We start from the raw sequence: 11,608 nt of genomic DNA on the forward strand, positions 1-11,608 counted from the left end.
TCTTTGAATGTCTTCTATGCACCACTTTTGTCTTTACCACCAAACATGAGCCCACAAAAGACTAGGCAGACTCTTTGCTTTTCAGTGAAAATTTTAATGAAAAGAAAGCAGCTCTAGAATGACATTTTTCCTCACTGTCTTTCCTTGGCCCACTACGCTCTCAGAACACAGGTTCCAACCCTGTTTACTCTGAAATATGCTGGGAAAGTCTTGACCAGATTCAAATTCTTCCCTTTCATTCATTTTTTCATTAATGTAATAAATACTTCTGACTCCCTCCTATATGCCCAAAATAGAGTGCCCCCGCCCCATGAAGCTTACAGTTTAGTTAAAGAGATGGCTATTAATCCAATAATGACACAAACAGAACTTAGATTTTCAGCATGAGAAGTGTTTACAGGAGATAGACAAGGTTCTCAGTAAGGTAGGGGTATGTGACTTGGTCAGGGAGTGAGGGAATGATGGTGGATTTAATATGTGTAGAATAAGTCAGAGCAGGAGGAAGAATGTTTTAGGCTGAGGTACTAACATTTGCAAAGCTTTCTGATGGAGGAAAAGGAGGACATGATAATCTCAAGTGACTTAAAGAAAGCCAGTGACACAAGTTTAGACAATGAAGAGGAATGTGGTACAAGATGAGAATGAATGGAGTCTGGAGGCCATGTTGAAGATTTTAAACTCTGTTCTATTAGCAAACCATCTGATAAAAGTTTATAAGGAGAGAGTTGACTGATGAAAGATTAGATTGGTGAGAGGCCTCGAGAAGGTGCTCATGGACCAATTAGTGTTACTAAAGTAGTTTAGACGACAGCTAATGGTAGCTCTGATTAACGTGATGCTCATGTAAAGGGAGAGAAGTCAGCAGATTCAAGATATATTTGGGAGGTAAAATCACCCTTACTTGATGCTGGGTTGAAAATGGACGTTCAAGGGAGAAAGGGGATTTCTGGCCTATAACATTTAGTGACAGAGAGAACATTAGAAGAGGATCTGGTTTGGTGGTAAAGAAAGAGTGTGGGTTCAGTTTTAAACACATTAAACCAATAATGCCTCTAAGTCTTCCAAAAGGAAATGTCAAATAGCCAGGTGGGCATCTTTTCATCTAGTGTATCTCTGGAGAGAGAGATGAGTTTATGAGAACTATATGGACCCACAGAGATCTGAGTAATCTCTGGTTTACTTTAAGATATCCCTAACAAATATTTTGAAACTTGCATGGACAATGAATTCATTCATTCATCTAAATAATACTTTATGGAATTACTTCTGTGTAATAGGCACTGTATTAGCAGTGGGGATATTATGCTAAGTGGCCATTATTCCTACTCTAAAGATGCATTCGACAAATACTTGTAAATTTCATATTATGTGCTAGGCACCTATGTCGTCAATAAGTTGCAGCAGTGAACAAAGCAACAAAGTACCTGCCCTCTTAGAGCTTGCATCCTAATGCAGATAGATAATAAACCAACAGGGAACAAAAATATCATGTAATTATAGGTGATCATAAATACTAATAAAGAGTCTATCACTCAATATCTAAAATAATAAACTGAATGTATTTCTTGCTAAGGCAAGGGAGGGCTGAGCCTACAAGACACAGTTTATAAGCAGAGAACTTACAAAGGGTTTTGGAAAAGTGTGGAGTTTAGAATCTGGAGTATTGGCTTTAGCTATGGAAGCAGGTTTACCAGAGTAAGACTGTTGCTCACTGGCTGACTCTCAGACATCTGTTCACTGGATGGAAGCTGTTGCTGATTATCTGATTTTCAGTCTGATTTTCAGGAGTTGATTGCAGGGGATGTTGCCGATTTCCCTTCAGAAGTGTGTGCACTTTTGTAATCAGTCAGACTGATTAAACAAGCTTAATACAGGCACACCTCATTTTATTTCACTTCACTTTATTGTATATTTTACAAATTGAAGGTTTGTGGCAACTCTATGTTGAGCAAGTCTATGGGTGTCATTTTTCCAACAGCATTTGCTCAATTTATGCCCCTGTGTCATAATTTGGTAATTCTCATAATATTCCCAACTTTTTCATTATTATTTATTTATTGTAGTGATCTGGGACTAGTGATCTTTGATGTTACTATTGTTAATTGTTTTGGGGCACCATGAACAGAGTCCATATGAGATGACAAATTTAATCGATAAATGTTGTTTGTGTTCTGACTGATCCAACTGACAGGCTGTTCTCCCATCTCTCTCCCTCTCCTCAGGCTTCCCTTTTCCCTGAGACATAATAATATTGAAATTAAGCCAATTAATAACCCTATAATGGCCTCTAAGTGTTCAAGTGAAAGGAAGAGTTGCAGATCTCTCGCTTCAAATCAAAAGCTAGAAATGGTTAAGATTAGCAAGGAAGGCATGTGGAAAGTCGAGGTAGGTTGAAAGGTAGGCACTTACACTAGTTAGTAAAGTTGTGAATGCAAAGGAAAAGTTCTTCAAGGAAACTAAAAGTGCTACTCCAGTGAACACATGAATGAGAAGAAAGCAAAACAGCCTTACCGCTGATATGGAGAGAGTTTTAGTGGTCTGGACAGAGGATCAAACCACCCAAAACATTCCCTTAGACCAAAGCCTAATCCAGAACAAGGCCTTAACTCTTTTTTGTTTTATGAAGGCTGAGAGAGGTGAGGGAGATGCAGAAGAAAAGTCTGAAGTTAGCAGAGGTTGGTTCATGAAGTTTAAAGGAAGAAACTGTCTCCAGAACATAGAAGTACAAGGTGAAGCAGCAAGTGCTGATGTAGAAGCTCCAGCAAGTTATCCAGAAGACCTAGCTAAGATCGTTAATGAAGGTGGCTACACTAAACAGATTTTCAACATAGGCAAAACAGCCTTATACTGGAAGGAGATGTCATCTAGAACTTTCACAGCTAGAGAGGAGGAGTCGATGCCTGGCTCAAAACTCCAAAAGACGAGCTGACTCTCTTGTTAGGGGCTAAGGCAGCTGGTGACTTTAAGTTGAAGCCAGTGCTCAGTTACCATTCTGAAAATTCTATGGCCTTTAAGACTTATGCTAAATCGACTCACCCTGAGCTCTATGAATGGAACAACAAAGCCTGGATGACAGTGCATCTCTTTACAACATGGTTTACTGAATATTTTAAGCCCAGTGTTGAGACCTACTGCTCAGAAAAAAAGATTACTGCTCATTGACAATGCACCTGGTCACCCAAGAGCTCTGATGGAAATGAACAATGGGATAGATGTTGTTTTCAGGTCTGCTAACACAACATCCATTCTGCAGCCCATGGATCAGAAGGCATTTCAATTTTCAAGTCTTATTCTTTAAGAAATACATTTCATAAGTCTGTAGCTACCACAGATAGTGTATTCCTCTGATGAATCTGGGCAAAGTAAATTGAAAATCTTTCAGAAAGGATTCACCACTCTAAAAGTCATTAAGAACATTCATGATTCATGGGAAGAGGTCAAAATATCAACGTTAACAGGAATTTAGAAGAAGTTGATTCCTAGCCTCATGGATGACTTTGAGGGGTTCAAGACTTCAGTGGAGTAATTAACTGCAGATGTGGTGGAAACATCAAGAGAACTAGAAATAGAAGTGGAGCCTGAAGATGTGATTGCACTGCTCCAATCTCATAATCAAACTTTAAGGGATAAGGAGCATAAGGAAGTTTCTTATGGATGAGCGAAGAAAGTGGTTTCTTGAGATGAAATCTACTCCTGGTGAAGATGCTGTGAAGATTGTTGAAATAAAAACAAGGGATTTAGAATATTACATCAATTTAGTTGATAAAGGAGCAGCAGAGTTTGAAAAGATTGACTACAATTTTGAAAGCAGTTCTACTGTGGGTAAAATGCTATCAGCTAGCATGGCATGCTACAGAGAAATCATTTGTAAAAGGAAAAGCCAATTGATGTGGCAAACTTCATTGTCTTATTTTTAAGAAATTGTCATAGCCATCCCAGCCTTCAGGAACCACCACCCTGAACAGTCGGCAACCCTAGACACTGAGGCAACACCCTCTACCAGCAAAAAGATTACAACTCGCTGAAGGCTCAGATGATGGTTAGCAATTTTTAGCAATGATGCATTTTAAAATCAAGGTATATACATTGTTTTATTGGACATAATGCTATTGCACACTTATTAGACTACAATATAGTACAAACATATGTTTTATATACACTGGGAGACCAAAAAATTTGTGTGACTCACTTTACCGCAACATTTGCTATATTGCAGTGGTTGGGAACTGAACCCACCATATCTCCAAGGTATTCCTGCCCAGGTTTTGATTATTATTCTTTGCTATAATGAACAAGCAGTTATTTCCCAGGAGGGTGAAAACTTTATATTCCCAAAAACCATGAAGAAAATAATTCAAGATAAAAAAAAAATAGAGAGAAATGAAGCTGCTGTTACTTTTGAACAGCAAAAGGAAATAAGGCAGCAATTCATAAGAATATTTGGGAAAAGAGAATTCCAGGCAGATGGAAAAGCAAGTGCAAAGGCTCTGAGTCAACAGGCTGCTGGACAAGTTTGAGAAATGCTGGAAGCCAGGGCAGTTGGAGTATATTAAAACAAAGGAAGAGAGGTTTGAGCTGCAGTAGGAAAAGTGGCCAGGGGCTGGATCGTACGGAGTCTTGCTAAGCAAGGTATGGAAGGGTAATTGATAAACCCTGGAATTTGATTGCATGTGGGATGTAAGGAATATTCAGAACTCATGGAAAAAGCCCCAGTTTCTATTGTGGCCATGCCACTCACCAAAACAGGTGCAATTTAGTTTTACAGGTGCCATGATAAAAGAATATACATGAAGGAACAAAAAGAGAAAGAATTAAATATATTTACGGTGGGAAGTCAGAACCCCTAGAGAGTAGATAACAGTACCTGAGATGAGTGTGTGTCCTCCAGGCCAGGTGGGGTCAAAGCCAGGAAGTGTATGTCTGGGAGAACATTCCAAGCCAAGAGCACAGCACTAAGGCACAGAAGTGAGGAACGTCATTCTCAGCACCAAGAATGAAAAGCACCCAGGAGTTCAGGATGTACCTAGTAAGTTCATAGTTTTCTTGGACAACGAGGCCATACTTTCCCATTCAGCTCTCCTCCAAATTGTAGCACTAGATCATGATTCAAAGAATAGCTTCTTCTCCTGGATGTATGTTCTATGTCTATACTTGACCAAAGCATCCTCTAAGGGCTGTGAAAAATGATCTAGACACTAGATTGAACTCAGAAGCTGAGTCTGAGTGAACCAACAGGTACAGAGAAAAACAAAACAAATCAACAAAAACCTTGAATATTCGTCCCTATGCAGAATATTCTGGAGGAGAAAACCTAAAACTCACCAGATAAATCACCTATATTTTGCTACAAGAGAGGTTTTGATAGATGATCTGAAGAATCAAAGTATAGCCGAGACAGCATACATAGCAGTTCACTGAAATTCTGATTTCTTGGAACCTTAATTAGAGGTTTATATATATTTGTTTTAGATTTGTTGGTTTTTTTAATCAGAATAAGAATAAACCTAGGAAATAACATAAAATTTTACCATTTACTCAAATTTTTCAGTTCTGTCATATTCTTTAATTGTTAAAATTGGAGGGAAGAAATTCTTGTTTATAATAATTTGAGTTCTCAAGTTCAGCAATTTCCCTTACTATAAACTGTGATTTTGTCCTTTATCCTAACATTTTGTTTTAGAATCTGCAGATTATCTTAAAAAGAAAAAGCCTTTTTTAATAAAAATTCTCTAAATGCAAATGGATTTTGTCTATTTCTTATACTATGACATTTTTTTGCCATAAAAACAAGTGAGCCTGGTCCTTAGTGACATGTATGATAGTTCATCCAACTGCCCAGGTATTAAATTTAGACATCACAGATTTAAATAATTTAAATTAAATAATTTAAGGAATCTATGATTTATTTTTAAGAGAAAAAACACAGTAATTAAAATCTTGTTAAAGAAAAGGAGAGCTCAAGAGGGAGGAGATATGGGGATATTTGTATATGTATAGCTGATTCACTTTGTTATACAGCAGAAACTAACACACCATTTTAAAGCAATTATACTCCAATAAAGATGTTAAAAAAAAAAAGAAAAGGAGAAAAAACACATTAGATCTTGCTGACTGAACCAGTATTTTATGACTATCTGCTGAATATTATCAAAATAATTGAAAATGCATTTTCTGGGCATTTTCTATTTAATTATAAATATCTGGTTTTTAAAGATCTGTTACAATAGAAATAGAAGAGATTTCACATATGAAAATATGGCATTTTGTCTGAAACCAAACATGATGAAACAATTTGTTTTATGAATATATAAAAGCTAATATCAATGGGTCTGTTTCAGACATTGTGCTACACTTTCCACACTCAATTCTCATCCAGTTTCAATGCAACACGACAAGGTGATCATTATGAGCCCAAAAGCACAGATGAAGAAAACAATGCTCAGGAAAGTCAAGTAACTTGCCAAATTCTACAGAACTGGTAGCTTTTTGTCTACCTTCTATGATGAGAATATCAGTGGCCAAGAAATGGCAAGAGGAGAAGAACTTTTAAAATACATGGAATGAGAATTCGGAAACCTAGGACAGAAGTATTCTCATCCCTTAAAGACCTGAATAAGTAATATTCTCACCAACCCCATGAGCTATCTCTATTTGGAAAACAACATATAAACGACTTAAAATCTTTCATCCATTGACAATATACCTCTGGTGTCATTTTTGTGGATGTCTCTGTGGTTACTATTCTATATAACAGATTAAGTAGGTAATGGGTAAACCTGAAAAAAATCTCTTTGAGAAAAAGTTTAAATTTTATTGGAGTAATTTGTTTTTAAAACTTTGTCAAACATAATCGATTTAGAAAATATTTCCTGGTATCAATAAATCATAAAGGCTATTTTAGTCTATCATTTAATTGTTTTTTAAATTAATTTTAGTATAATCAAATAATCAATAAAAATAATCTCAGGATTCATTTTGGTACCTATACTATATTCATAAGTACTTTGTGATGTAAAATTTAAAATATATTACATTTTTAAGTAATATTGAAAGCTAGCAGTTGAAAATACATCGAAAGACTAAGAGAGAAATCAAAGTTCTTAAGTAAGCAAGTTGTTCAAAACCTATTTACATACGTACAGATAACATACACTTTTAATGTTTTTCATGCTGCAGATGGCAGCAACACTTCACATTATCAGCTCTGCTTAGCTACACCAGCAAACTCAAGGAAATACAAATGTCTATTGAATATTCACTTTGTTCTTTCTGTAATTTGGAAAAGAAAATGTGCTGATTTTGTATGCAGGAGGGTGAAATTTGATGTTATTTTTCCTATCAAACAAGAAACAAACCATTATGGTTGCATTATGCCCAACATAAAAGTTCAGTAATTACTATTTTTGATGACAAAATATAACTTCACAATTTCAATCAATTTAGTGAATGTACGTATTCCTATTTTTCCAAGGAAACTGAGTAACACTGTGTTATCAAATAGTTAATTATAGGCAACCGTAAAGATTAAGCATATAATTAAAAATAGATTCCCACCTCTGATTTGCTATTTCTCACTTAAGAGATCTAAAATTATTCAGAATCATGCAGGAAATCTCTTCACTTTGGTCATTTGTATGTTGCATCTTGATCATCGCAGGTAATGTACAGGCAAAGCTGAGGCACATACATGGGGTCAAACCTCTTCCAGAATTGGTGATTCAAGGTCATCAAGCAAAAGTGAGTAGGTCTGATTGTGGATGGGAACATCCCACTATTTCAAAATAGGCTTTTAAGATGATAAAGTCATAGGAACTCAAAAACTGTAATTAATGTTTTATCCAGAATGGTGAGAGGAGGAAGAGCAATAGTAGGAGAAATGCAGTGTAAAATATAGACAAATCAGCTTTATCCTGTATGGGTCATTTTCAATCCAGCCTGAATGTTCAATGTGGACAGATTTTTAAAAATATCAATTCTCAGGCCTCATTCCAGATCAATTAAATCAAAATCCCCTTGGAGTGTCCTTGGGTCACTGCATTCTTTGTTAAAAATATTCCCAGTAATACAAATGCTCAACTAGTGTTGCAAACAATTTCCTATTCAGTGCTGACAAAATAGTATACGATTTATTTTTAAGTCCAGTTCCCAAATTCGGCATTCAAAAACTTCAGTAATTTGGCTCTCATTTACTTACATAAACTTCCCAGTAGCCTATAAGCCCTTTATAGTACACTCATGTCCCCCTGGGATTCTTGTGCAGATCCCTAGCCTATTGCCCATGTTTCCAAAATACTGAGTGACTGCAAAATCACAACAACAGTGGTGTCATCTATATCCTGGTAGAATTCTTTACAGTAGTTTAAAGCACTTCCACACGTATGAATGACCTGAGCAGAACCTCACAAGAAAACAGAGAGTTTCAATTGTGCACAGTTTGTAGATGACCAGGTACAACCTCCATACATTGAAGTTATAGAAAATGAGACATAGAAAAATGACATTTTTCTACTTCATGTCTACAGGTCAATTTTATAATAGCAGAGTTTACGTAAAAGACTATTAATAAATATGTAAAATGCTCAATGATGGTGAAGAGATGAATAAATTATGGTTCACACATCACATGGTATTCTCTTTTCTTAAAATTAGATTGTAATTTAGACAATAGAGAGGATACATAGATATATGGACAGACAGACTAGAAAACATCTATATTATAGTAGGTAAAGGAAAAGCAAGTTACTTTGCAGAAGCATGCAGAATTATGATCACCTTTTGTAAAATCAAAACTAATTACATGTGGGTTGTGGGTATAAAGAGAAGTACAAAAGGTTAAATTGTCTATTTGCTCTAGCAGAAGAAGCATACAATTATAAAATCCATATAAAATGTTTTTAGATATATGTTTAAAAGCATGACAGGCAGAATATAGGTCTATTCTATAGACTTACATCTGTTCTAAAACTAATTTGTTTTCTCAACTTCTTTGTACCTAGGGGTCCCCATGTAACTCAGATTTGTCAGTGAAGCATAACTAGAAGTCTCTTAGGGCTTCCAGTAAATTATCTGCTGTTCTGTTAACAAGGGCAAATATGGCTTGTTATTTTTCTGCCCACTTCTTCCTTTCTGGAACATTATATGATGCCTAGAAATATAGCAGCGATCTTAATGAGTCAGCAAGCCAATAGTCTAAGGATGGCAACTCTAATAGAAAGAATATAGGTCTTTAATGATATGATGTAGCTCGTGTACTATCTATCTCCAAAATTCTTATGTGAGATTATCATTGTGCTTAGGAGATCATTTATTGCTAGTATTTAGGTAGACTGTAACATGAAATTGAGAATATTGCTATATGATATATCCATTTAGAAAAAATAAAATATGACTTAAAGTCACACACAAACAGAACTTTAGATATAAAAATAAAACCATGAAATTTTAGAAGACTAAGATTTTCTGTTTTGCAAAACACAACCTAAATTAAGACAAAGGAAAAAGAAGTTGCGACACAAAAGAAGACACAGATAGTGCTTATTTATAAGGAGGAAAGAGCTTCTACCAATGTATGGAGACAAATATTTTAAAAGAAAACAGGTCTAACAATGAATATAAAATTCATTAAAAAGGAAATATTAGTGGCCAGTAAAAATACAGTCATGTTCAAATAGTCTATTAAAGAAAGGAATCAGATTAGAAAAGATTCAAAAGTTAAATTATCCATTGTTATCAAATGCTCAAAAAAGCAGCACTTTTTATACACTCTTGGTGAAAGAGTAAATTGATATTAAGGAGGAAAATTTGGTATCAAGTGTAAAAAATTTTAAATGTAGATATCAGTTGAGCAAGCAATTTTGTTTTCTTGGAATTTATTCTATAGATATACTAAATAACTGCAAAAGCTTTCAAAGATATATGTACCATGGTGCTAGTTACAAAACTGTTTTAATATTCACAATAAAATGAGTGGAGATATTCTAAAGGTTCGCCAGTGGTAGATTGGTTAATAAATAATTGTTCACAAAGGGAAGGGAATTTTTCTTTCTTAAAATTACAAAAATTGATCGCCTTTTAGATGGGGGACAGGAGACGGGGGCAGGAGATAGGGAAGGAGGATGGAAAATATCTACACTATAGAAAGTAAAGGAAAAGTTACTTTGCAGAAGTATGCAGAACTATAACTCATTTTTTTGGTAAAAAATATATTCTAAATACATATACATTATATAGGATATTCTTTTTTTAACTAAGACTTTTATTTATACAAGAAATATTTTTTTGATTATCTGAGACAATTAAAAACAACCAAAATAACTCACACAGTACACCGACGTTCGATTATGCAATGATCAAAAATTCTGTAGGGCTGCGCTGTCTGCTGTGGTAGCCACTAGCTACATGGGCCTATTGAAATATTTTAATTAATGAAAATTAAATAAAATTAAAAATGCAGATCCTCAGTTGCACTATTCACGTTTCAAGTGTTCAATAGCCACATGTAGCTAGTGCCGCTGTATTAGTGCAGATAGAGAACATTTCTACCATGGCAGAGAAAATATATTACAAATCTGTTCCACAGTCATCCAATCTCTGAAACTGCTGAAACCCTTATCCAGGTGTGACTGATGAAAACAGTTCTGTCCAGTCCTGTCCATATGTTCCTCATCATTAATTCTGAAGCTTTCTTACCTGTGACCCTCATCCTATGCTGTCTGACCCACAAGGAGTAACTCTTGATATCTTTGCTGATCTGCTCATTACAAAGAATTCTGTCTTTCCATCTGCGATTGCTTGGAGTTTACCTTTTAAGTGCAGAATCCTCTTCAACTAGCTCTACACCGAAGGCTTTAGAGAGTGAATCTTAGGAGCTTGCATGAAAACCTCTCCTTTCTGGAACTTGGCTGAGTTGTCCTGGGAACATGTGTCCTGCATTTACACAAGTCTGAGGCAGTAAGGTGCCAGACACAGAGCCTAGGGCAAGAACCAAGGTCTTCAGAGTCTGCTTGTCCTTTGGTTCAAACGCCCTTGGGCTGCTGTAATCATTAACTCTTGCAGGAGGCTCAGAGCATCTGCTTCTGATCAACTAGAGGCAGCTTCTACTGAAGTCCTCACTCCACTCAGGCTGTGACACCTTTTGCAAGCCAGCTGTTCCCCATGTGGCATCTTCCTTACTCCAACCTCACAGGATGGGTCACTCTTTGCCTTAGTTCAGGCTGCTATAACAAAGTGCCTTAGACTAAGTGGCCTATGAACAACAGACATGTATTTCTCACAGTTCCGGAGACTGGACATCTGAGATCAGGGTATCAGCAGGGTTGGTTCTGGTGAGGACCCTCTTCCAGTTTGCAGACTGCTGACTTCTTGCTGTGTCCTCACATGTGGAAAGAGAGTGAGGGACCTCTCTGGGGTCCCTTTTATTTACAAGGGCACTAATCCCATTAATGAAGGCTTCACCCTCATGACCTAATCACCTCCCAAAGGCCCCACCTCCTAATACCATCACATTGGGCGTTGGAATTTCAACATGTCAATTTCGGGGGACACGTTCAGTCCACTGCACTCTTCTACCCAGATGTCCCCTTACTCTGCTGAGGCTCCAACACCACTG

This window comes from Globicephala melas, chromosome 4, assembly GCF_963455315.2.
Source record: "Globicephala melas chromosome 4, mGloMel1.2, whole genome shotgun sequence".
Classification (NCBI taxonomy): Eukaryota; Metazoa; Chordata; class Mammalia; order Artiodactyla; family Delphinidae; genus Globicephala; species Globicephala melas.